Source organism: Tachyglossus aculeatus, chromosome 11 (assembly GCF_015852505.1).
Source record: "Tachyglossus aculeatus isolate mTacAcu1 chromosome 11, mTacAcu1.pri, whole genome shotgun sequence".
NCBI lineage: Eukaryota > Metazoa > Chordata > Mammalia > Monotremata > Tachyglossidae > Tachyglossus > Tachyglossus aculeatus.
Genome location: NC_052076.1, coordinates 23,840,365 through 23,866,270, shown reverse-complemented (window position 1 = coordinate 23,866,270; position 25,906 = coordinate 23,840,365). Strand labels below are relative to the sequence as shown.

At 47.2% G+C, this 25,906-nt stretch overlaps 1 protein-coding gene and 1 pseudogene across 1 annotated transcript in view; one reads left to right on the top strand and one right to left on the bottom strand.

The window, feature by feature from the left end:
• Positions 1-25,906, top strand: part of MYO1D (myosin ID) — a 350,574-nt gene that overhangs the window by 282,440 nt on the left and 42,228 nt on the right.
• LOC119935457 lies at positions 15,051-15,139 on the bottom strand (annotated as a pseudogene).

Genomic DNA, 25,906 nt, shown 5'->3' with positions numbered 1-25,906 from the left:
CTTTTCCGCTTCACTTCCAGATTTTTCCAAATTGTCTGAATATCCAGATGAGGGATGAGGAGAGGGGAAGCCCACCAACCTTCCCCTCAGCCAATCCCACCATTAGATTGGAAGGGACGTCGAACGGGAGAGTGATAGAAAACCAGCTTTTCCGCTTCACTTCCAGATTTTTCCAAATTGTCTGAATATCCAGATGAGGGATGAGGAGAGGGGAAGCCCACCAGCCTTGTTTCCCCTCAGCCAATCCCCCCGTTGGGTTGGAAATGACGTTGAACGGGAGAGTGACAGAAAACCAGCTTTTCTGCTTCGCTTCCAGATTTTTTCGAGTAGTCTGAATATCCAGATGAGGGATGAGGAGAGGGGAAGCCCACCAACCTTGTTTCCCCTCAGCCAATCCCCCCGTTGGATTGGAAGGGACGTTGAACGGGAGAGTGACAGAAAACCAGCTTTTCCGCTTCGCTTCCAGATTTTTCCGAGTAGTCTGAATATCCAGATGAGGGATGAGGAGTGGGGAAGCCCACCAACCTTGTTTCCCCTCAGCTAATCCCACCGTTGGGTTGGAAACGACGTTGAACGGGAAAGTGACAGAAAACCAGCTTTTCCGCTTCGCTTCCAGATGTTTCCGAGTAGTCTGAATATCCAGATGAGGGATGAGGAGAGGGGAAGCCAATCCCCCCGTTGGATTGGAAATGACGTTGAACGGGAGAGTGACAGAAAACCAGCTTTTCCGCTTCGCTTCCAGATTTTTTCGAGTAGTCTGAATATCCAGATGAGGGATGAGGAGAGGGGAAGCCCACCAACCTTGTTTCCTCTCAGCCAATCCCCCCGTTGGATTGGAAGGGACGTTGAACGGGAGAGTGACAGAAAACCAGCTTTTCCGCTTCGCTTCCAGATTTTTCCGAGTAGTCTGAATATCCAGATGAGGGATGAGGAGAGGGGAAGCCAATCCCCCCGTTGGATTGGAAATGACGTTGAATGGGAGAGTGACAGAAAACCAGCTCTTCCGCTTCGCTTCCAGATTTTTCCGAGTAGTCTGAATATCCAGATGAGGGATGAGGAGAGGGGAAGCCCACCAACCTTGTTTCCCCTCAGCCAATCCCCCCGTTGGGTTGGAAATGACGTTGAACGGGAGAGTGACAGAAAACCAGCTTTTCTGCTTGGCTTCCAGATTTTTCCAAGTAGTCTGAATATCCAGATGAGGGATGAGGAGAGGGGAAGCCCACCAACCATGTTTCCCCTCAGCCAATCCACCCGTTGGATTGGAAATGACGTTGAACGGGAGAGTGACAGAAAACCAGCTCTTCCGCTTCGCTTCCAGATTTTTCCGAGTAGTCTGAATATCCAGATGAGGGATGAGGAGAGGGGAAGCCCACCAACCTTGTTTCCCCTCAGCCAATCCCCCCGTTGGGTTGGAAATGACGTTGAACGGGAGAGTGACAGAAAACCAGCTCTTCCACTTCGCTTCCAGATTTTTCCGAGTAGTCTGAATATCCAGATGAGGGATGAGGAGAGGGGAAGCCCACCAACCTTGTTTCCCCTCAGCCAATCCCCCCGTTGGGTTGGAAATGACGTTGAACGGGAGAGTGACAGAAAACCAGCTTTTCCGCTCCGCTTCCAGATTTTTCCGAGTAGTCTGAATATCCAGATGAGGGATGAGGAGAGGGGAAGCCAATCCCCCCGTTGGATTGGAAATGACATTGAACGGGAGAGTGATAGACAACCAGCTTTTCCGCTTCGCTTCCAGATTTTTCCGAGTAGTCTGAATATCCAGATGAGGGATGAGGAGAGGGGAAGCCCACCAACCTTGTTTCCCCTCAGCCAATCCCCCCGTTGGATTGGAAGTGACATTGAATGGGAGAGTGACAGAAAACCAGCTTTTCCCCTTCGCTTCCAGATTTTTCCAAGTAGTCTGAATATCCAGATGAGGGATGAGGAGAGGGGAAGCCCACCAACCTTGTTTCCCCTCAGCTAACCCACTGTTGGGTTGGAAATGACGTTGAACGGGAAAGTGACAGAAAACCAGCTTTTCCGCTTCACTTCCAGATTTTTCCGAGTAGTCTGAATATCCAGATGAGGGATGAGGAGAAGGGAAGCCAATCCCCCCGTTGGATTGGAAATGACGTTGAACGGGAGAGTGACAGAAAACCAGCTCTTCCGCTTCGCTTCCAGATTTTTCCGAGTAGTCTGAATATCCAGATGAGGGATGAGGAGAGGGGAAGCCAATCCCCCCATTGGATTGGAAATGACGTTGAACGGGAGAGTGACAGAAAACCAGCTTTTCCACTTTGCTTCCAGATTTTTCCTAGTAGTCTGCATATCCAGATGAAGGATAAGGAGAGGGGAAGCCCACCAACCTTGTTTCCCCTCAGCCAATCCCCCCGTTGGATTGGAAGTGACATTGAACGAGAGAGTGACAGAAAACCAGCTTTTCCGCTTCGCTTCCAGATTTTTCCAAGTAGTCTGAACATCCAGATGAGGGATGAGGAGAGGGGAAGCCAATCCCCCCGTTGGATTGGAAATGACGTTGAACGGGAGAGTGACAGAAAACCAGCTTTTCCGCTTCGCTTCCAGATTTTTCCGAGTAGTCTGAATATCCAGATGAGGGATGAGGAGAGGGGAAGCCAATCCCCCCGTTGGGTTGGAAATGACGTTGAACGGGAGAGTGACAGAAAACCAGCTCTTCCGCTTCGCTTCCAGATTTTTCCGAGTAGTCTGAATATCCAGATGAGGGATGAGGAGAGGGGAAGCCAATCCCCCCATTGGATTGGAAATGACGTTGAACGGGAGAGTGACAGAAAACCAGCTTTTACACTTTGCTTCCAGATTTTTCCGAGTAGTCTGCATATCCAGATGAGGGATGAGGAGAGGGGAAGCCCACCAACCTTGTTTCCCCTCAGCCAATCCCCCCGTTGGATTGGAAGTGACATTGAATGGGAGAGTGACAGAAAACCAGCTTTTCCGCTTCGCTTCCAGATTTTTCCGAGTAGTCTGAATATCCAGATGAGGGATGAGGAGAGGGGAAGCCAATCCCCCCGTTGGATTGGAAATGACGTTGAATGGGAGAGTGACAGAAAACCAGCTTTTCCGCTTCGCTTCCAGATTTTTCCGAGTAGTCTGCATATCCTCATATAAGCGCTGGGGCGGTTATAAGGTGATCCGGTTGTCCCACGGGGGGCTCCCAGTCTTCATCCCCATTTTCCAGATGAGGTCACTGAGGCCCAGAGAAGTGAAGCGCCTTGCCCAAAGTCACACACAGCTGACAAGTGGCGGAGCCGGGATTTGAACCCGTGACCTCTGACTCCAAAGCCCGGGCTCTTTCCACTGAGCCGTTCTGCCTCTCGATTCCTCATCCTTGATCCTCATCTATCGTAATCCTGACTGTGACATTCCAACGGGCCGGATAGAAGAGGATCCTACTTTGGGGACTTTTTATGGTGGCCAGTAATGTCCGTCAGCAGCGAGACATCCAATGCAAAGAGGCTTTGCTTGCCCTTTTCGAACCACGGGCATGAACGTGTGATGATAGCAAAACATTGAGCGCTGATTTAATGTCGATCCCGCAGTGGAGACGAGCCTCGTACAGCGTATTTCCAAAGGGAAAGACAACCAAAAACGGGAAAGAAAACGCTTTGTCCCTCCTCCACCCAAAAGGGTCTGACGGGAAATGTTTACAGTTTCCTGGCCCTGGGAGTATTTTTCCAGGGTCAATGCATAATGCATGAGAGGCGATTTTCAGGCTTTCCCGAGGGCTAAAGTGCTTTGAGGAAATCCCTTAAAGAAATCGGTGGCCTATTTCACAGGCTGCTACCCTGGAGCCCCTAGTAGGAATTTTGGATGTGATCTGGGTTTCGGGATAAATCTAAGATCTATTACTGCATCGCAGAAACCCCCAATTTACCATCCTAAGCATCTTATGCTCCGTTTTCCTCTGCACTGCCCTTCTAATAAAAGAACGAAAATCAGACAATTACCAGTCGTCTGGCACACATTGTCTCTTGTCCTTGGAGAGTGGCTCATTTCCAAGGCTCATTTGCTGTCAGTTTCTCCATTTCTTGGGAATGTTCGTCTCGTCGTCGGCAGGGAACGTCTCTGCTAGTTCTAATAACTAGCTAATAGTTATGAGCTAATAACTAGCTAATAGTTCTAATAGTTGCCCCCCCCCCCCCCCTTTTAGACTGTGAGCCCACTGTTGGGTAGGGACTGTCTCTATGTGTTGCCAACTTGGACTTCCCAAGCGCTTAGTACAGTGCTCTGCACACCATAAGCGCTCAATAAATGCGATTGATTGATTGATTTATTAATAAGTGTGATATTCGTTAGAGAAGCAGCGTGGCTCAGTGGCAAGAGCCCGGGCTTTGGAGTCAGAGGTCATGGGTTTGAGTCCCGGCTCTGCCAATTGTCAGCTGTGTGACTGTGGGCAAGTCACTTCACTTCTCCGGGCCTCAGTGACCTTACCTGTAAAATGGGGATGAAGACTGTGAGCCCCCCATGGGACCACCTCATCACTTTGTGCAAAGCACTGTTCTAAGCGCTGGGGAGGTTACAAGGTGATCAGGATGTCCCACCGAGGGCTCACAGTCTTAATCAAACAATCAGTCGTATTTATTGAGCGATTACTGTGTGCAGAGCACTGTACTAAGCGCTTGGGAAGTACAAGTTGGCAACATATAGAGACAGTCCCTACCCAACAATCAATCAATCAATCGTATTTATTGAGCGCTTACTGCGTGCAGAGCACTGTACTAAGCGCTTGGGAAGTGCAAGTTGGCAACATAGAGAGACAGTCCCTACCCCACAGCGGGCTCACGGTCTAAAAGGGGGAGACAGAGAACAAACACAAACCTACTAACAAAATAAAATAAATAGAATAGATATGTACAAGTAAAATAAATAGAGTAATAAATACGTACAGACATATATAATCCCCATTTTACAGATGAGGCACAGAGAAGTGACTTGCCCAAAGTCAAACAGCTGACAATTGGCAGAGCCGGGATTTGAACCCGTGACCTCTGACTCCAGAGCCCACGCTCTTTCCACCGAGCCACGCTGCTTCTCCGCAAGATATGAGATAATCAGGGTGGCACAAAGTAAATGCTTAACAAGTTCTATAATTATTAGTAATAGTGGTACTAAGAATACTCTTCCAAGAGGCCTCCTTTCCTCTTCTCTCAATCAATCAATCAATCAATCGTATTTATTGAGCGCTTACTATGTGCAGAGCACTGTACTAAGCGCTTGGGAAGTACAAATTGGCAATACATAGAGACAGTCCCTACTCCCGCCCTCCTGCATCATCCTGACTTGCTCCCTTTATTCATCCCCTCTCCCAGCGTCCATGTCCGAAAATGATTTGTTCCTATTAATGTCCGTCTCCCCGTCTAAAAACTGTAAGTTTGTTGTGGGCAGGGAATCATCATCGTCAATCGTATTTATTGAGCGCTTACTATGTGCAGAGCAATGTGTCCGTTTATTCCCCTGTAAATTTGTTGTGGGCAGGGAATGTGTCTGTTTATTCTTCTATTTCGCTCTCCCGAGCGCTTAGTACAGTGCTCTGCACATGGTAAGCGTTCGGTAGATACTACTGAAAAGCAGCGTGGCTCAGTGGAAAAGAGCCCGGGCTTTGGAGTCAGAGGTCATGGGTTCAAATCCCGGCTCCGCCCATTCTCAGCTGGGTGACTTTGGGCGAGTCACTTCACTTCTCTGGGCCTCAGTGACCTCATCTGTAGAATGGAGATGAAGACTGGGAGCCCCCCGTCGGACCACCTGATCACCTTGTAACCTCCCCAGTGCTCAGAACAGTGCTTTGCACATAGTAAGCGCTTAATAAATGCTATCGTTATTATTAGCATTATTATTAGGAGGCCTTCCCAGACTGAGCCCCTTCCTTCCTCTCCCCCTCGTCCCCCTCTCCATCCCCCCCATCTTACCTCCTTCCCTTCCCCATAGCACCTGTATATATGGATATATGTTTGTACAGATTTATTACTCTATTCATTTATTTATTTATTTTACTTGTACCTATCTATTCTATTTATTTTATTTTGTTAGTAGGTTTGGTTTTGTTCTCTGTCTCCCCCTTTTAGACTGTGAGCCCGCTGTCGGGTAGGGACCGTCTCTCTATGTTGCCAACTTGGACTTCCCCAGCGCTTAGTCCAGTGCTCTGCACACAGTAAGTGCTCAATCCCGGCTCCGCCAACTGTCAGCTGTGTGACTTAGGGCAAGTCACTTCACTTCTCTGGGCCTCAGTCCCCTCATCTGTAAAATGGGGGTGAAGACTGTGAGCCCCCTGTGGGACAACCTGATCACCTTGTAACCTCCCCAGCGCTTAGAACAGTGCTTTGCATGTAGTAAGCGCTTAATAAATGTCATCATTATTCTTATTATTATTATTAATAAATACAATTGATGATTGATTGATTGAAAGAATGAATGAAGTGCATAGGTGCCGTAGAAGGGAGGGAAAGGCGGGGAAAAGAAGGCTTGCCGATTAAATTGGGGTGCGGACAGAGCCCGTCTGGGCCCCCCGGATCTCCCCATTAACCTTAAACTTGCCCACGGGACTCCTGGCTCTCGTGCGCCTGGTTGCCACTCGGCTATTATCGTTTTATTCTCTTGGGCCTCTCCTGTGATGACCCAATTAAAATAAGCTGCTTTCCTCTAATCGTGGCTCCGTTCCTTCCCAGACTGAGCCCCTTCCTTCCTCTCCCCCTCGCCCCCTTCTCCATCCCCCCATCTTACCTCCTTCCCTTCCCCACAGCACCTGTATAGATGTATGTACATATTTATTACTCTATTTATCTTGTACATATCTATCCTATTTATTTTATTCTGTTAGTATGTTTGGTTTTGTTCTCTGTCTCCCCCTTTTAGACTGTGAGCCCACTGTTGGGTAGGGACCGTCTCTATAGGTTGCCAACTTGGACTTCCCAAGCGCTTAGTCCAGTGCTCTGCACACAGTAAGCGCTCAATAAATACAATTGATTGATTGATTGATTGATTGACCTTCTGGCAGTACGTTTCTTTCCCCCGGACTCACTGCGGGGCCCGCTTCGCGGAGGAACCTGAATTATCCGGGTTCCCAGAAACAGAGGTGCTCTCGACATCTTTCTCTCGCCTCAGAAGGGGCAGCGGACTTCTGAAAGGCAAAACTGAGCGTGTTTTGCGGCTATGTATTGGCCGACGGCCCCAACTCTTACCGACCTAAAGCCTGCCGGTAGTTGGGTGGCTTAAAAGAGATCAGTCCGGCGGAATCTCGGGGGGAGAAGTGACGTGGGAAGGATTCCCCGGCAGCGCCAAAGTGATTATAACTGGCAGGTGGGCATTGGGCAGCTGTTGTCCCGAATGCCGCCCTCGGCTAAGCGGGATAAAAGATCAAAAAGGAGCCGCGTGGCCTAGTGGAAAGAGCCCGGGACCAGCCGGGAAGTCTGCTGTTGTGACCTTGGCCGAATCATTTCACTTCTCTGGGCCTCAGTTCCCCCATCTGGAAAATAGGGATTACGGTGGTGAGCCCCATGTGGGACAGGGACTGTGTCCAACCTGATTAGCTTGGATAATAACAATCATAATAGCAGTATTTACTAAGAGCTTACTACATGCCAATCAAGCAATCAGTCAATCGTATTTATTGAGCGCTTACTGTGTGCAGAGCACTGGACTAAGCGCTTGGGAAGTCCAAGTTGGCAACATATAGAGACAGTCCCTACCCAACAGTGGGCTCACAGTCCTAAGCGCTGGGGTAGGTGCAAGGTAATCTTGTATCTAAGGACCGTCTCTATATGTTGCCAACTTGGACTTCCCAAGCGCTTAGTACAGTGCTCTGCACACGTAAGCGCTCAATAAGATTGAATGAGTGAATGAAAGGTAATCAGGTTGTCCCACATAATAATAATAATGGTACTTGTTAAGCGCTTACTATGTGCAAAGCACTGTTCTAAGCGCTGGGGGGGATACAAGGTGATCAGGTTGTCCCACTTGGGGCTCACAGTCTTCATTCAGATGAGGGAACTGAGGCCCAGAGAAATGAAGCGACTTGCCCAAAGTCACACAGCTGACAAGTGGCGGAGTCGGGATTTGAACCCATGACCTCTGGCTCCCAAGCCCGGGCTCTTTCCACTGAGCCACACTGCTTCCTGTGAGCCTGTTGTTGGGTAGGGACTGTCTCTATATGTCGCCAACTTGTACTTCCCAAGCGCTTAACACGGTGCTCTGCACACAGTAAGCGCTCAATAAATACAATTGAATGAATGAATGAATGAATAATAGGCTCGTCTTCTTATTGTTGCATCGTACACTCCCAAGCGCTTAGTACAGTGCTTTCCTCACAGGAAGCTCTCAATAAATAATGACTGAATGAATGATGAGTAACTCTAGCTGAGTTCCAGGTGCAAAAATGGATTTTGGGGTGAGGGCAGGTGAAAGGGGGGACGGTTATGAAATTGTCTAAAAAAACAGAACTCCAAAGTCAAAAATCCTGAAGCGGGTGACAAGCGGGTTTGCTTCAGGACGGTCTCCTTTCTGCTTCTCCGGCCTTAAGAGCGATGTCGTTATTAATCATCATCAATCGTATTTATTGAGCGCTTACTATGTGCAGAGCACTGGACTAAGCGCTTGGGAAGTACAAATTGGCGACATATAGAGACAGTCCCTACCCAACAGTGGGCTCCCAGTCTAAAAGGGGGAGACAGAGAACAAAACCAAACATACTAACAAAATGAAATAAATAGAATAGCTATGTACAAGTAAAATAAAGTAAAATAAATAAATAAATAAATTCCTCCTGGGTCTATTTCGAACCCACAGACTCCTAATTCATCATCATCATCATCAATCGTATTTATTGAGCGCTTACTATGTACAGAGCACTGTACTAAGCGCTTGGGAAGTACAAATTGGCAACATATAGAGACAGTCCCTACCCAACAGTGGGCTCCCAGTCTAAAAGGGGGAGACAGAGAACAAAACCAAACATACTAACAAAATAAAATAAATAGAATAGATATGTACAAATAAAATAAATAAATAAATAGAGTAAAAAATATGTACAAACATATATACATATATGTTATTAATGGAAATTATCAAGACTTGAAACGTGCCACGGTGACCTTTGGTATCGGTATTACGGGGATTAAAAGTCGCGCAACGGATGATCAATCTTTTCAGGAAATAGAAAATTCTTAACGGAGCATTACTCTTTGCTCAAGCTTAGAATAAATGAGCCTGGAAAAGGGGGGAAAAATATCATCTTTTGCTCCTGGATTCATTCATTCGCTCATTCAGTCGTATTTATTGAGCGCTTACCGTGTGCAGAGCACTCCTGGATCCAGGATGGATCGTGGATGACTGAGGCAGGAACAAATGTGGCCTGGATTGTCAAGTCTCCGAACTGCGTGTTGTTTGTGTTGTGATTGTTCGGTATGTAAGCTTAGTACAGTGCTCTGCACATAGTAAGCGCTCAATAAATATGATTGATGATAAGCTCATTATGGGCAGGGAAGAGGTCTGCGAATTTTGTTGTATTGTACTCTCCCAAGCCTTTAGTGGCATGTAATAAGTGCTCAATAAATACCATCGATTGATTGATTAACTCTTCAGAGAGTATTACATTCTGTAGGGGACACGCGGAAAGAGCTGGTCCCTGACTTCTGGGATGGACAGTTTGGGTTTTTTTTTTTATATAATATTTGTTAAGTGCTTACTATGTGTCAAACACTGTTCTAAGCGCTGGGGAAGGTCAGACATTAGTTCTTGTCCCACATGGGGTTTACAATCTAAGTAATAATAATAATAATGGCATTTATTAAGCGCTTACTCTGTGCAAAGCACTGTTCTAAGCGCTGGGGAGATTACAAGGCGATTGGGTTGTCCCACGGGGGGCTCACAGTCTTCATCCCCATTTTACAGATGAGGTCACTGAGGCCCAGAGAAGTTAAGTGACTTGCCCAAAGTCACACAGCTGACAACTGGCAGAGCCGGGATTTGAACCCATGAACTCTGACTTCAAAGCCCGGGCTCTTTCCAGTGAGCCACGCTGCTTCTCTGTAGGAGGGAGAACAGTGCTTTGCACATAGTAAGCGCTTAATAATTACCATTATTATTATTATTATTATTAACATGTATCTCCTCCAGGAGGCCTTCCCAGACTGAGCCCCTTCCTTCCTCTCCCCCTCGTCCCCCTCTCCATCCCCCCGTCTTACCTCCTTCCCTTCCCCACAGCACCTGGATAGATGGATATATGTTTGTACAGATTTATTACTCTATGTATTTATTTCTTTATTTTACTTGTACATATCTATTCTATTTATTTTATTTTGTTAGTATGTTTGGTTTTGTTCTCTGTCTCCCCCTTTTAGACTGTGAGCCCACTGTTGGGTAGGGACTGTCTCTATGTTGCCAACTTGTACTTCCCAAGCGCTTAGTCCAGTGCTCTGCACACAGTAAGTGCTCAATAAATACGATTGATTGATTGATTGATTGATCTCCATTTTACAGCTGAGGAAACTGAGGCCGAGAGAAATGATGTGATTGCCCAGGTCGCACGGCAGTCAGGTGGCAGAGCAGGATTGGAACCCAGATCCTTCTGACTCGAAGCAGCGTGGCTCAGTGGAAAGAGCCCGGGCTTTGGAGTCAGAGGTCATGGGTTCAGATCCCTGCTCCGCCACTTTCATTCATTCATTCATTCAATCGTATTTATTGCCAACTTGTACTTCCCAAGCGCTTAGTACAGTGCTCTGCACACAGTAAGCGCTCAATAAATACGATTGATGATGATATTGAGCGCTTACTGTGTGCAGAGCACTGTACTAAGCGCTTGGGAAGTCCAAGTTGGCAACATATAGAGACGGTCCCTACCCAACAGTGGGCTCACAGTCACACTCACTTGTCAGCTGTGTGAGTTTGGGCAAGTCACTTTACTTCTCTGGGCCTCAGTTCCCTCATCTGGAAAATGGGGGTAAAGACTGCGAGCCCTCTGTGGGGCAACCTGATCACCTTGTAACCTTCCCGGCGCTTAGAACAGTGCTTTGCACATAGTAAGCACTTAATAAATGTCATTATTATTATTATTATCCACTAGGCCGTGCTGCTTCTTGGGAGTGACAGTGCCATAGGCTTTTTCCCTTCTAGTCAATTAGTCAGTATTTTTTGAGCTTTTCCTTTGTGCAAAATTCTGTAAAATCGCAAGCTCCTTGAGGGCAGGAATTCTGCCTATGAACGCTGATGTCAGCTTCCAAGTGCTAGTACAGTGCTCTTCGCACAGTAAGCACTGAGGAAATCAATCCATCATATTTATTGAGCGCTTACTGTGTGCAGAGCACCGGACTAAGCGCTTAAAGGAAATGCCAGGGATTGACCGACTAAACCTTGGAAGAGCGTAGTAGCTGGAAAACCCAATTCCCGTCCTCAAGGAGCTCGCAGAGTAGGGAGGATGACAGACACCAAAACCGTTTGCAAATTGCAATTGCAGGCAAAACACCAGGGTTGAAAAATCATCATCATCATCATCAATCGTATTTATTGAGCGCTTACTATGTGCGGAGCACTGGACTAAGCGCTTGGGAAGTACAAATTGGCAACATAGAGAGACAGTCCCTACCCAACAGTGGGCTCACAGTCTAAAAGTGAGTCTAAAATCTGGACAAAAGGGTTGTGGTGGAGGTAAGGGTTTAAAGGTACATATTTATTACTCTATTTATTTATTTATTTATTTATTTATTTATTTATCTTGTACATTTCTATCCTATTTATTTTATTTTGTTGGTATGTTTGGTTCTGTCCTCTGTCTCCCCCTTTTAGACTGTGAGCCCACTGTTGGGTAGGGACTGTCTCTATGTGTTGCCACTTTGTACTTCCCAAGCACTTAGTACAGTGCTCTGCACATAGTAAGCGCTCAATAAATACGATTGATTGATTGATTTAAGGAAAGTTCCGGAGACGAAGGGGGAAGACGAGAACCATCAATCAAGGGGTGGCGACTTCACAGCTTAGTGGAAAAAAAACCCTAAACCCGGGCTTGGGAACCAGTGGACCTGAGTTCTAATCCCGGCTCCACCCCTTGCCGGCTGTATGACCTCAGGCAGGTCATTTCACTTCTATGCCTCAGTTTCCTCAACTGTAAAATGGGGTTCAATACCCGGAATCCCTCCTACTTAGACTGTGAGCCCCATGAGGGACAGGGACGGTGTCCAGCCTTGATGACCTTATCCCACCCCCCCAGTGCTTAGTACAGTGCTCGACACAGAGCGCTTATCAAATGCCCTACTTATCATTATCATTATTATAAGTGGGAAGAGGAGGGAATTTCTTCTTTTTTTTAATGGCATTTATTAAGCGCTTACTATGTGCAAAGCACTGTTCTAAGCACTGGGGGGATACAGGGTGATGAGGTTGTCCCACAGGGGGCTTACAGTCTTCATCCCCATTTTCCAGATGAGGGAACTGAGGCCCAGAGAAGTGAAGAGACTTGCCCAAAGCCACACAGCTGACAAGCGGCGGAGCTGGGATTTGAACCAGCGTGGCTCGGTGGAAAGAGCCCGGGCTTTGGAGCCGGAGGTCATGGGTTCGAATCCCGGCTCCGCCAATTGTCAGCTGGGTGACTTCGGGCAAGTCACTTCGCTTCTCTGGGCCTCAGTTCCCTCATCTGGAAAATGGGGATGAAGACTGTGAGCCCACATGAGACAACCTGATCATCTTGTATTCCCCCCTCCCAGCACTTAGAACAGTGCTGCGCACATAGTAAGCGCTTAATAAATGCCATCATTATTATTATTATTATTATTATTATGACCTCTGACTCCAAAGCCCGTGCTCTTTCCCACTGAGCCACGCCGCTTCTTTTCCTGGGCCTTTGCCGGCAGGATATCCCGGGAAGCTAACACCTTGGCCTTCAGGGACCTCGACAGAAAGGGAAACGAGAGGTTCTCTTTAGAAGAGCATCCCTGACCGAAGGGACGGCTTTGATCGGCCTTTCCAGGAATGAAGCTGGAAGGGAAGCGCGGCATTCCGGGATTCTTTCCCCTTCTTTCCTCTCCCCCTCGTCCCCCTCTCCATCCCCCCGTCTTACCTCCTTCCCTTCCCCACAGCACCTGTATAGATGTATATATGGTTGTACATATTTATTACTCTATTTATTTATTTATTTATTTATTTTACTTGTACATTTCTATCCTACTTATTTTATTTTGTTGGTATGTTTGGTTCTGTTCTCTGTCTCCCCCTTTTAGACTGTGAGCCCACTGTTGGGTAGGGACTGTCTCTATGTGATGCCAATTTGTACTTCCCAAGCGCTTAGTACAGTGCTCTGCACATAGTAAGCGCTCAATAAATACGATTGTTTGATTGATTGATTGATTCCAGCAGGGATGGGAGCAAGCGAAAGGGAAACGGCCAACTCTCCGGCGAAGACCGTGAATGGAGCTTCTTTGTGCACTGCTTCCGAGGGTTGGGCTCTGTCGTAGTGGCTTTGGGGTGACAGCAATTTGGGGGCTGGAGGAGAGAAAGAGAGAGAAGAGAGCCAGACACAAACACACAGGCTCCCCTGAGCAGGGGACCCGTTTCCATGGCAATAACATCAGCATCTGAATGACTTTCTGTCACAACAAGGTGGTGATTTAATGAGTTCATTACTGAATTCCCAAGGAAAAAAAAAACCGTGAAAGTGGATGAGCCCCTTTTCCCTGCTCCCAGAAGCCAGAATCCGTAGAGAGGAAGCCATTTCTGAGCCAGGCGGCATTCGGAGGCAGGCTTCAGACCCGCAACTGCGCCGGTTTTCCTTCCGAGCAGAAATTCCAGTCGGATTGGCCGGAACTTCCTGGCGGCCGAATCTGAGGGGACCCACAGGAGGTCTCTGGGGGCTGCTGTGATTTATTTTAATAATAATCATATTTATTAAGCGCTTACTGTGTGCAAAGCACTGTTCTAAGCCTGGGGAGGTCACAAGGTGATCAGGTTGTCCCATGGGAGCCTCACGGTCTTCATCCTCATTTTACAGATGAGGTAACTGAGGCGCAGAGAAGTCAAGTGACTTATCCAAAGTCACACAGCTGACAGTTGGCGGAGCTGGGATTTGAACCCATGACCCCTGACTCCAAAGCCCGGGCTCTTTCCACTGAGTCACGCTGCTTCTCTGAATAAATACCATTATTATTATTTATTTTAGCCTAAATATTGGCCCTTGCACTTGGATTTGCTCTCTTTTTTCACCCCCACCTTAGCCCCACAGCATTTACATCCATCTCTGTAATTTCTTAAATGTCTGCCTCCCCCTCTAGACTGTAAGCTCATTGCGGGCAGGGAACAGATCTACCAATTCTGTTGTATTGTTCTCTCCTAAGCGCTCAGTCCAGCGCTCTGCACGTAGTAAATGCTCAATAAATCATCATCATCAATCGTATTTATTGAGTGCTTACTATGTGCAGAGCACTAAATCCCATCGATCGGTTGATTGATATAATTATATCATGACAAGCACCCAAAGGCCACGGTGGGCCTGGTTTAGGGCAGAGAGGTCGAACCGCTGACGGCCGGAGGGATTTTCGATTTCACATCCACGCAAGATCATCAGGCAAGAGCTCCAGAAGGGCAGCTGCAAGGGAGAGGGAAGAATAAAATAAAAGAAACAATACATTCCCTCCAGTCCTGTGGCTTTGGAGGGAGAGAGAGAGAGAGAAAGAAAGAAAGAAAGAAAGATTGTGCCAAATGAGATTAGAATCTTACAGGATCAGGATTGCTTTTAGAATGAGTCTTATTGGGGCAATTTACATATAATAATAATAATAATGGCATTTATTAAGTGCTTACTATGTGCAAAACACTGTTCTAAGCGCTGGGGAGGTTACAAAGTGATCCATTTGTCCCACGGGGGGGGGCTCACAGTCTTAATCCCCATTTTCCAGATGAGGGAACTGAGGCCCGGAGAAGTGACTTCATTCATTCAATCGTATTTACTGAGCGCTTACTGTGTGCAGAGCACTGGACTAAGCGCTTGGGAAGTCCAAGTTGGCAACATATAGAGACGGTCCCTACCCAACAGTGGGCTCACGGTCTAGAAGAAAAATATGGAACACTTCACGAATTTGCGTGTCATCCTTGCGCAGGGGCCATGCTAATCTTCTCAGTATCGTTCACAATTTTAGAAGGAGGTAAGATGGGGGGGGATGGAGAGGGGGAGAGGAAGGAAGGAATATTAATAATTAATATTATTATTATTATTATTAATGGCATTTATTAAGCGCTTACTATGTGCAAAGCACAGTTCTAAGCACTGGGGAGGTTACAAGGTGATCAGGTTGTCCCACGGGGGGGCTCACAGTCTTAATCCCCATTTTCCAGATGAGGGAACTGAGGCCCAGAGAAGTGAAGTGACTTGCCCCAAGTCACGCAGCTGACCGTTGGCAGGGCCGGGATTTGAACCCATGACCTCTGACTCCCAAGCCCGGGCTCTTTCCACTGAGCCACGCCACTTTCTCGTTGAAAGTAGGGGCATTTTTGCTGCTGCCCCGTTGACAAGCTAATATTAATCTCAATCAACCAATCAATCAATGTCGTATTCATTGAGCGCTTACTGTGTGCAGAGCACTGTACTAAGCGCTTGGGAAGTACAAGTTGGCAACATATAGAGACGGTCCCTACCCGACAGTGAGCTCACAGTCTAGAAGTCTCCTCTCCTTTTGGGCGAGCGGGCCTGTACAACCGAACCGGCGGGCTGACCGTTCCCCCTCGCCTCGATGCGCGCCGCGTGCTTTGGGATCATCATCATCAATCGTATTTATTGAGCGCTTACTATGTGCAGAGCACTGTACTAAGCGCTTTGGGATCGTCGAGCCGGCTTGGAGGAGAGGGGGCACCCACTCCACGGGAGGAGAGAAAATGGAGCGAGCAAAGAATAGGGTCGAGGAGCAGAAATCCCAGCTGCCAGGACGCATTCGGCAGGGAAGAGCAGGTGTCGGCTCCCGCCTCTCAAAATAGAGAATCGGAATTTCGGAAAACAAAAGTCTTCGGAGAGAAATAGTGGGTTTCGCTGCCTCCCCGCAACCCCCGAGGCAGCTGGAACCAAATGTTCTGGCCTGGACTGGCCCTGCATCTGTTTTTTTCTATTTTTATGGGATTTGTTCATCAATCAGTCGTATTTATTGAGCGCTTACTGTGTGCAGAGCACTGGACTAAGCGCTTGGGAAGTACAAGTCGGCAACGACTTGTTAAGCGCTTACTGTGGGTTTCGCTGCCTCCTCCCAACCCCCGAGGCAGCTGTGGCCTGGACTGGCCCTGCATCTGTTTTTTTCTATTTTTATGGGATTTGTTAATCAATCAGTCCTATTTATTGAGCACTTACTGTGTGCAGAGCACTGGACTAAGCGCTTGGGAAGTCCAAGTCGGCAACGGCTTGTTAAGCGCTTACTGTGGGTTTCACTGCCTTCCCCCCAACCCCTGAGGCAGCTGGAACCAAATGTTCTGGCCTGGACTGGCCCTGAATCTGTTTTTTTCTATTTTTATGGGATTTGTTCATCAATTAGTCGTATTTATTAATCAATCAATCAATCAATCAATCGTATTTATTGAGCGCTTACTATGTGCAGAGCACTGTACTAAGCGCTTGGGAAGTACAAATTGGCATCACATAGAGACAGTCCCTACCCAACAGTGGGCTCACAGTCTAAAAGGGGGAGACAGAGAACAGAACCAAACATACCAACAAAATAAAATAAGTAGGATAGAAATGTACAAGTAAAATAAATAAATAAATAAATAAATAGAGTAATAAATATTTATTGAGCACTTACTGTATGCAGAGCACTGTACTAAGCGCTTGGGACGTACAAGTTGGCAATGACTTGTTAAGCGCTTACTGTGGGTTTCGCTGCCTTCCCCCCAACCCCCGAGGCAGCTGGAACCAAATGTTCTGGCCTTGACTGGCCCTGCATCTGTTTTTTTCTATTTTTATGGGATTTGTTAATCAATCAATGGTATTTATTGAGCGCTCACTGTGTGCAGAGCACTGGACTAAGCACTTGGGAAGTACAAATACATTTTTAGTAAAATGCATTTTTAGTTCATTTCATACATTCAGCATTAGAGCATTAGAACATTTGAGCAGCAGCATGACTCAGTAGAAAGAGCCCAGGCTTTGGAGTCAGAGGTCATGGGTTTGAATCCTGGCTCCACCAATTGTCAGCTGGGTGACTTTGGGCAAGTCACTCAACTTCTCTGTGCCTCAGTTGCCTCATCTGTAAAATGGGGATGAAGACTGTGAGCCCCCCCCGTGGGACAACCTGATCACCTTGTAACCTCCCCAGCGCTTAGAACAGTGCTCTGCACATAGTAAGCGCTTAATAAATGCCATTATTATTATTATTATTATTATTATTACAAGTTGGCAACGACTTAAGCGCTTACTGTGGGTTTCACTGCCTTCCCCCCAACCCCCGAGGCAGCTGGAACCAAATGTTCTGGCCTTGACTGGCCCTGCATCTGTTTTTTTCTATTTTTATGGGATTTGTTCATCAATCAATCCTATTTATTGAGCGCTTACTGTGTGCAGAGCACTGTACTAAGCGCTTGGGAAGTACAAGTTGGCAACGACTTTAGCGCTTTATTTTACTTGTACATATCCTATTTATTTTATTTTGTTAATATGTTTTGTTTTGTCTTCTGTCTTTCCCTTCTAGACTGTGAGCCCACTGGTGGGTAGGGACCGTCTCTATATGTTGCAACTTGTACTTCCTAAGCGCTTAGTACAGTGCTCTGCACACAATAAGCGCTTAATAAATACAATTGATTGATTGATTGATTGATTACTGTGGGTTTCACTGCCTCCCCTCAACCCCCAAGGCAGCTGGAACCAAATGTTCTGGCCTGGACTGGCCCTGCATCTGTGTTTTTCTATTTTTATGGGATTTGTTCATCAATCAGTCGTATTTATTGAGCGCTTACTGTGTGCAGAGCACTGTACTAAGCGCTTGGGAAGTACAAGTTGGCAACGACTTTGTAAGCGCTTACTGTGGGTTTCACTGCCTCCCCCCAACCCCCGAGGCAGCTGGAACCAAATGTTCTGGCTTGGACTGGCCCTGCATCTGTTTTTTTCTATTTTTAACAGATTTGTTAATCAATCAATCCTATTTATTGAGCGCTTACTGTGTGCAGAGCACTGGACTAAGCGCTTGGGAAGTACAAGTTGGCAATGACTTGTTAAGCGCTTACTATGTGCCAGGAACTGTCCTAAGCGAGGTGATCGGGTTGGACCCAGCCCCCGTCCCAAGCGGGGCTCAGTCTTAATCCCCATTTTACGGATGAGACAACGGAGGCACAGAGAAGTGAAGCGACTCGCCCGAGGTCGCCCAGCAGGCGAGTGGCAGAGCGGGATTAGAACCCAGGTCCTTCTAACTCTCTCCATTAGGCCATCGTTTATCCACCCCGGTGCTTAGCGTCATGTTTGGCCAGTAATAAGTGCCGAACAAATACCACAATTCCGATTATTATGATCATTCTTATTACTGGATGAAGAGCAATATGGGAGCGAGCTTTGGAATGACAGAAGGCGGAGACAGGCTGGGCTAATTTTCCCATCCTAATCAATCAATCAATCAATCAATCGTATTTATTGAGCGCTTACTGTGTGCAGAGCACTGGACTAAGCGCTTAGGGAGTACAAGTTGGCAACACATCGAGACGGTCCCTACCCAACAGCGGGCTCACAGTTGAGAAGGGGGAGACAGACAACAAAACAAAACATATTAACAAAATAAAATAAAATAAATCCTAATACTTTCCGGTTTCCATCTAGTAACCAGGGGGTTTTCTTTCGCGGGGGGCAAATCGGCTCAAAAAGGGCGGCCCTCCTTTTGGTAGAACAATCCCCATCTTCTAGACTGCGAGCCCACTGTCGGGTAGGGACCGTCTCTGTAGGTTGCCAACTTGTACTTCCCAAGCGCTTAGTACAGTGCTCTGCACACAGTAAGCGCTCAATAAATACGATTGAATGACTGAATCTTCTAGCCTGTGAGCCCACTGTTGGGTAGGGACTGTCTCTATACGTTGCCAACTTGGACTTCCCAAGCGCTTAGTACAGTGCTCTGCACGCAGTAAGTGCTCAATAAATACGATTGAATGAATGAATGACTGAATCCCAAACCTCAGCAGAGGATAAAATTAAAAACTTCATTCATTCATTCATTCAATCGTATTTATTGAGCGCTTACTGTGTGCAGAGCACTGGACTAAGCTCTGAGAAGGGCTTTCCCTCATCTGGAAAATGGGGATGAAAACTGTAAGCCCCCTGTGGGACAACCTGATCACCTTGTAAGCTCTCCAGCGCTTAGAACAGTGCTTGGCACATAGTAAGTGCTTAATAAATGCCATTATTTATTTAATAAATGTCATTATTATTATTGTTATTGTTTTAATATAATTATTATTATTAATTATAATAATAATAATAATAATTGTCAGGGAATTAGAACCCAGGTCCTTCCGACTCCCAGTCCCGGCTTCTAACCACTAAACCACACCGCTGTACGAAACAATAGAATAGGTAGATGTATTCCCTGTCCTTAAGGAGTTTACAAACAAGTGGGAGAGATAAATGTGGAGAAGCAGCGTGGCTCAGTGGAAAGAGCCCGGGCTCTGGAGTCAGAGGTCATGGGTTCAAATCCCGGCTCCGCCACTTGTCAGCTGTGGGACTTTGGGCAAGTCGCTTCACTTCTCTGGGCCTCAGTGACCTCATCTGGAAAATGGGGGTTAAGACTTTGAGCCCCACGTGGGACAACCTGATCACCTTGTCACCTTCCCAGCACTTAGAACAGTGCTTGGCACATAGTAAGCGCTTAATAAATGCCATCATTATCATTATTCAATCAATCAATCAATCAATTGTATTTATTGAGCACTTACTGTGTGCAGAGCACTGTACTAAGCGCTTGGGAAGTGAGAAGCAGCGTGGCTCAGTGGAAAAGAGCCTGGGCTTTGGAGTCAGAGGTCACGGGTTCAAATCCCAGCTCTGCCAATTGTCAGCTGTGTGACTTTGGGCAGGTCACTTCGCTTCTCTGGGCCGCAGTTACCTCATCTGTAAAATGGGGATTAAGACTGTGAGCCCCCTGAGGAACAACACGATCACCTTGTAACCGCCCCTGTGCTTAGAACAGTGCTTTGCACATAGTAAGCGCTTAATAAATGTTATCATTATTCAGTCAATCAATCAATCATATTTACTGAGCGCTTACTGTGTGCAGAGCACTGTACTAAGCGCTTGGGAAGTACAAGACGGCAACATATAGAGACGGTCCCTACCCAACAGTGGGCTCACAGTCTAGAGCGTAGAGACGATAGTTGTAGCCGTGGGAGCGAATCATTATTCATTCATTCATTCAATCGTATTTATTTAGCGCTTACTGTGTGCAGAGCACTGGACTAAGCGCTTGGGAAGCCCAAGTTGGCAACATCTAGAGACGGTCCCTACCCAACAATGGGCTCACAGTAGATGATGATGATGGCATTTATTAAGCGCTTACTATGTGCAAAGCACTGTTCTAAGTGCTGGGGCGGTTACAAGGTGATCAGGTCATCGCATGGAGGGCTCACAGTCTTAATCCCTATTTTATAGATGAGGTAACTGAGGCCCAGAGAAGTGAAGTGACTTGCCCAAAGTCACACAGCTGATAATTGGTGGAGCCGGGATTTGAACCCATGACCTCTGACTCCAAAGCTCTGGCTCTTTTCCACTGAGCCACACTGCTTCTCTGATACAGATCAGAGATATAGATCATATATATGAACATGTATAGATGTTCATATAAACTACAGCAAGGGGAAATGGTGGAGGGTATAAAGGTATTATTATTATTATTTGGACGTAAGGGCTGTGGGGTAGGGAGAGGAGCAAAGGGAGTAAGGAGGGGAAGTTAGGGAAGCGAAAGGAATCTAGGCCGGGCCTGGTGGGCCCCCCTCATCATCATCAATCGTATTTATTGAGCGCTTACTGTGTGCAGAGCACTGTACTAAGCGCTTAGCACTCCACCTTCCTATTTCCTGTGGGGGAGAGGGTTGGGCTTGGATTAAGGAAATACAGGACCGTCCGGGTCGCCTTCTCAAATAAACACACCCAAATCACGTCTAGCTACCGCACCACCCGACCAAATCCCTCCCCCGGCCACCCTCCCTGCCTTCCTCGGCCTAGTTGGCTCCGTTTCTCCTCCGTGTGACCGAGGCCCCGGAGATTTCGGAAAATTCATTCATTCAATCGTATCTATTGAGCGCTTACTGCGTGCAGAGCACTGGACTAAGCGCTTGGGAGGTACAGGTTGGAAACATAGAGGGACGGTCCCTACCCAACAACGGGCTAGAAAATCCTCGTCTCGGATAGCTCGTGCCCCCCTCACGCAGGAAAAAAAAACACAACCGATAAGTCACGATGAAGACGCTATCCGTCTCAACCACGTTCCTTAAAAATCCTGGGGCCGGGCCATCAAGTCATCATCATCATCAATCGTATTTATTGAGCGCTTACTGTGTGCAGGGCACTGTGCTAAGCGCTTGGGAAGTCCAAGTCGGCAACATATAGAGACAGTCCCTACCCAACAGTGGGCTCACAGTCAAGTCGGTTTATCCAACACTGGAGAACTTGCCCCCGTAAAGCGGAAGGCCTCAGTTTCCCCTGCTGCGAATCGGCCGGAGAACACTTTAACGATCTCCGTCATGTCGTTCATTCATTCAGTCGTTCAATCGTATTGATTGGGCGCTTACTGTGTGCAGAGCACTGGACTAAGCGCTTGGGAAGTACAAGAGAAGCAGCGTGGCTCAGTGGAAAGAGCCCGGGCTTTGGAGTCAGAGGTCACGGGTTCGAATCCCGGCTCCGCCATATGTCTGCTGTGTGACCTTGGGCAAGTCACTTCACTTCCCTGAGCCTCAGCGACCTCATCTGTAAAATGGGGATTACTACTCTGAGCCCCACGTGGGACAACTTGATCACCTTGTATCTCCCCCCCCCAGCGCTTAGAACAGTGCTCTGCACATAGTAAGCGCTTAACAAATGCCATTATTAAAAAGTTGGCAACATATAGAGACGGTCCCTACCCAACAGGCTTTGAGTCAGAGGTCATGGGTTCAAATCCCGGCTCCGCCAATTGTCAGCTGGGTGACTTTGGGCAAGTCACCTAACTTCTCCGTGCCTCGGTTCCCTCGTCTGTAAAATGGGGATTAAGACTGTGAGCCCCCCGTGGGACAACCTGATCACCTTGTAACCTCCCCGGCGCTTAGAACAGTGCTTTGTCCATAGTAGGTGCTTAACAAATGCCATCATTATTATTATTATTACTCCAGTGCTTAGAACAGTGTCTGACACAGTAAGCGCTTAGCAAGTACCTTAAAAAAGGGATTGTATCTAACCTAATTCACTTGCATCCACCCCAGCGTTTAGAACAGTGTCTGTTTTGTTTTGTTGTCTGTCTCCCCCTTCTAGACTGTGAGCCCGCTGTTGGGTAGGGACCGTCTCTAGATGTTGCCAACTTGGACTTCTCGAGCGCTTAGTCCAGTGCTCTGCACGCAGTAAGCGCTCAATAAATACGATTGAATGAATGAACAATCATTCTGGACAATTTCCAGTTTGTCTGGACTAGAGGCGGTGGCTACCTCATCCTCTGACCCCGCTGACCGCTCCGAGGTCAGAGAAGCAGCAGGGCCCAGTGGATACAACATGGGCCTGGGAATCCATCCGGGAGCCCCGCCGTCAATCAATCGATCGATCAATCGTATTTATTGAGCGCTTACTTTGTGCAGAGCAATCAATCAATCAATCGTATTTATTGAGCGCTTACTCTGTGCAGAGCACTGGACTAAGCGCTTGGGAAGTCCAAGTTGGCAACATCTAGAGACAGTCCCTACCCAGCCGTGGGCTCACAGTCTAAAAGGGGGAGACAGAGAACAAAACCAAACATACTAACAAAATCAAATAAATAGAATAGATATGGACAAGTAAAATAAAAAAATAAATAGAGTAATAAATCTGTACAAACATATATCCATATATACAGGTGCTGTGGGGAAGGGAAGGAGGTCAGATGGGGGGGATGGAGAGGGGGACGAGGGGGAGAGGAAGGAAGGGGCTCCGTCTGGGAAGGCCTCCGAGCACTGGACTAAGCGCTTGGGAAGTACAAGTTAGCAACATAACCCCCCGGCCCCCGGCCCCCGTCCTCCCCCTGGCCCGGAATTCCCTCCCTCCTCACATCCCCCAAACTACCTCTCTTCCTCCCTTCAAAGCCCTACTGAGAGCTCACCTCCTCCGGGAGGCCTTCCTACACTCAGCCCCCATTTTCCTCTCCTCCTCCCCATCCCCTCCACCCTACCTCCTTCCCCTCCCCACAGCCCCTGTATATATATTTGTACAGATTTATTTATTTTACTTGTACATATTTACTACTCTATTTTGTTAACGATGTGCATCTAGCTATAATTCGATTTATTCTGACGGTTTTGACCCCTGTCTCCGTGTTTTGTCTTGTCGTCTGTCTCCCCCTTCTAGACTGTGAGCCCACTGTTGGGTAGGGACCGTCTCTATCTGTTGCCGATTTGTACTTCCCAAGCGCTTAGTCCAGTGCTCTGCACACAGTAAGCGCTCAATAAATATGAATGAATGAATGAATGAGTCAGAAGGCCCTGGGTTCTAATCCCGGCTCCGCCACTTGTCTACCGGGCGACCCTGGGCAAGTCATTTCGCTTCTCCGTGCCTCAGTTCCCTCATCTGTCAAATGGGGATTGAGACTGTGAGCCCCAAGTGGGACAGGGACCATGTCAAACCCGATTTGCTTGTATGTTGCCGAATTGTAGTTTCCAAATGCTTAGTCCAGTGCTCTGCACATAGTAAGTGCTTAATAAATACGATTGAATGAATGAATGAATGAATGAATGGGCCGAATTGTATTTTCCAAACAGTCCAGTGCTCTGCACACAGTAAGTGCTCAATAAATACGATTGAATGAATGAATGAATGGGCTTCTCTGGGCCTCCGTTACCTCATCTGTAAAGTGGGGATCGGGACTAATAATAATAATGGTATTTGTTAAGTACTTACTATGTGCAAAGTACTGTTCTAAGGGCTGGGGAGGTTACAAGGTGATCAGGTTGCCCCATGGTGGGGCTCACAGTCTTAATCCCCATTTTGCAGATGAGGGAACTGAGGCCCAGAGAAGTGAAGTGACTTGCCCAAAGTCACACAGCTGACAGTTGGCGGAGCTGGGATTTGAACCCATGACCTCGGACTCCAAAGCCCGGGCTCTTTCCACTGAGCCACGCTTGACACCTGCCTACTTGTCTTGCTGTCTGTCTCCCCCTTCTAGCCTGTGAGCCCACTGTTGGGTAGGGACCGTCTCTATATGTTGCCAACTTGGACTTCCCAAGCGCTTAGTACAGTGCTCTGCACACAGTAAGCACTCAATAAATACGATTGAATGAATGAATGAATGAATGGGCGGAATTGTATTTTCCAAGCACTTAGTCCAGTGCTCTGCACACAGTAAGCGCTCAATAAATACGATTGAATGAATGAATGAATGGGCTTCTCTGGGCCTCAGTTACCTCATCTGTAAAGAGGGGATTGAGACTAATAATAATAGTAATAATAATGAATGGCATTTGTTAAGCGCTTACTATGTGCAAAGTACTGTTCTAAGTGCTGGGGAGGTTACAAGGTGATCAGGTTGTCCCACGGGGGGCTCACAGTCTTAATCCCCATTTTCCAGATGAGGTAACTGAGGCACAGAGAAGTTAAGTGACTTGCCCAAAGTCACACAGCTGACAGTTGGCAGAGCTGGGATTTGAACCCATAATAATAATAATAATAATAATAATAATAATAATAATGGCATTTGTTAATCAATCAATCAATCAATCGTATTTATTGAGCGTTTACTGTGTGCAGAGCACTGTACTAAGCGCTTAGGAAGTACAAGCTGGCAACATATAGAGACAGTCCCTACCCAACAGTGGGCTCACAGTCTAGAAGGGGGAGACAGAGAACAAAACCAAACATACTAACAAAATAAAATAGAATAGAATAAATAGAATAGATAGGTACAAGTAAAATAAATAAATAGAGTAATAAATATGTACAAACATAGAGTAGATACAGGGTAATCAGATTGTCCCACACGGGGCTCACATTTTTTAATGCCCACTTTACAGATGAGGTGACCGAGGCACAGAGAAGTGAAGTGACTCGCCCAAGGTCACACAGCAGACAAGTGACTGAGCCAGGATTAGAACCCACGCCCTCTGACTCCCAAGCCCGGGCTCTTTCCACTGAGCCACGCTGCTTCTCTTAGGTCGGGCGCAATCCCTGCCCCATTTGGGGCTCACGATCTTCATCCCCGTTTCACAGATGAGGGAAATGAGGCACAGAAAAGTGAAGTGATTCGCCCAAGGTCACACAACGGACAAATGGCGGAGCTGGGATTAGAACCCAGGACCTTCTGACTCCCATGCTCGGGTTCTACCCACTAGGGAATACTGCTTCTAATCCAGGTGAGCCCCTACTCTCCCTGCCTTCCTACTCCCGGCTCTGGGATCGGAGCCATTTTCCCCTCATCTTCCCAGAGCTCCAGAGGCAAGATGCTGTTTGGACTTTCATTATAATAATAATAATAATAATAATGGCATTTATTAAGCACTTACTATGTGCAAAGCACTGTTCTAAGCGCTGGGGAGGTTACAAGGTGATCAGGTTGCCCCGCAGGAGGCTCGCAGTATTAATCCCCATTTTACAGTTGAGGTAACTGAGGCACAGAGAAGTGAAGTGACTTGCCTAAAGTCACACAGCTGACAATTGGCAGACCTGGGATTCGAACCTGTGACCTCTGACTCCAAAGCCCGGGCTCTTTCCACTGAGCCATGTTCATTCATTCATTCATTCAGAGAAGCAGCGTGG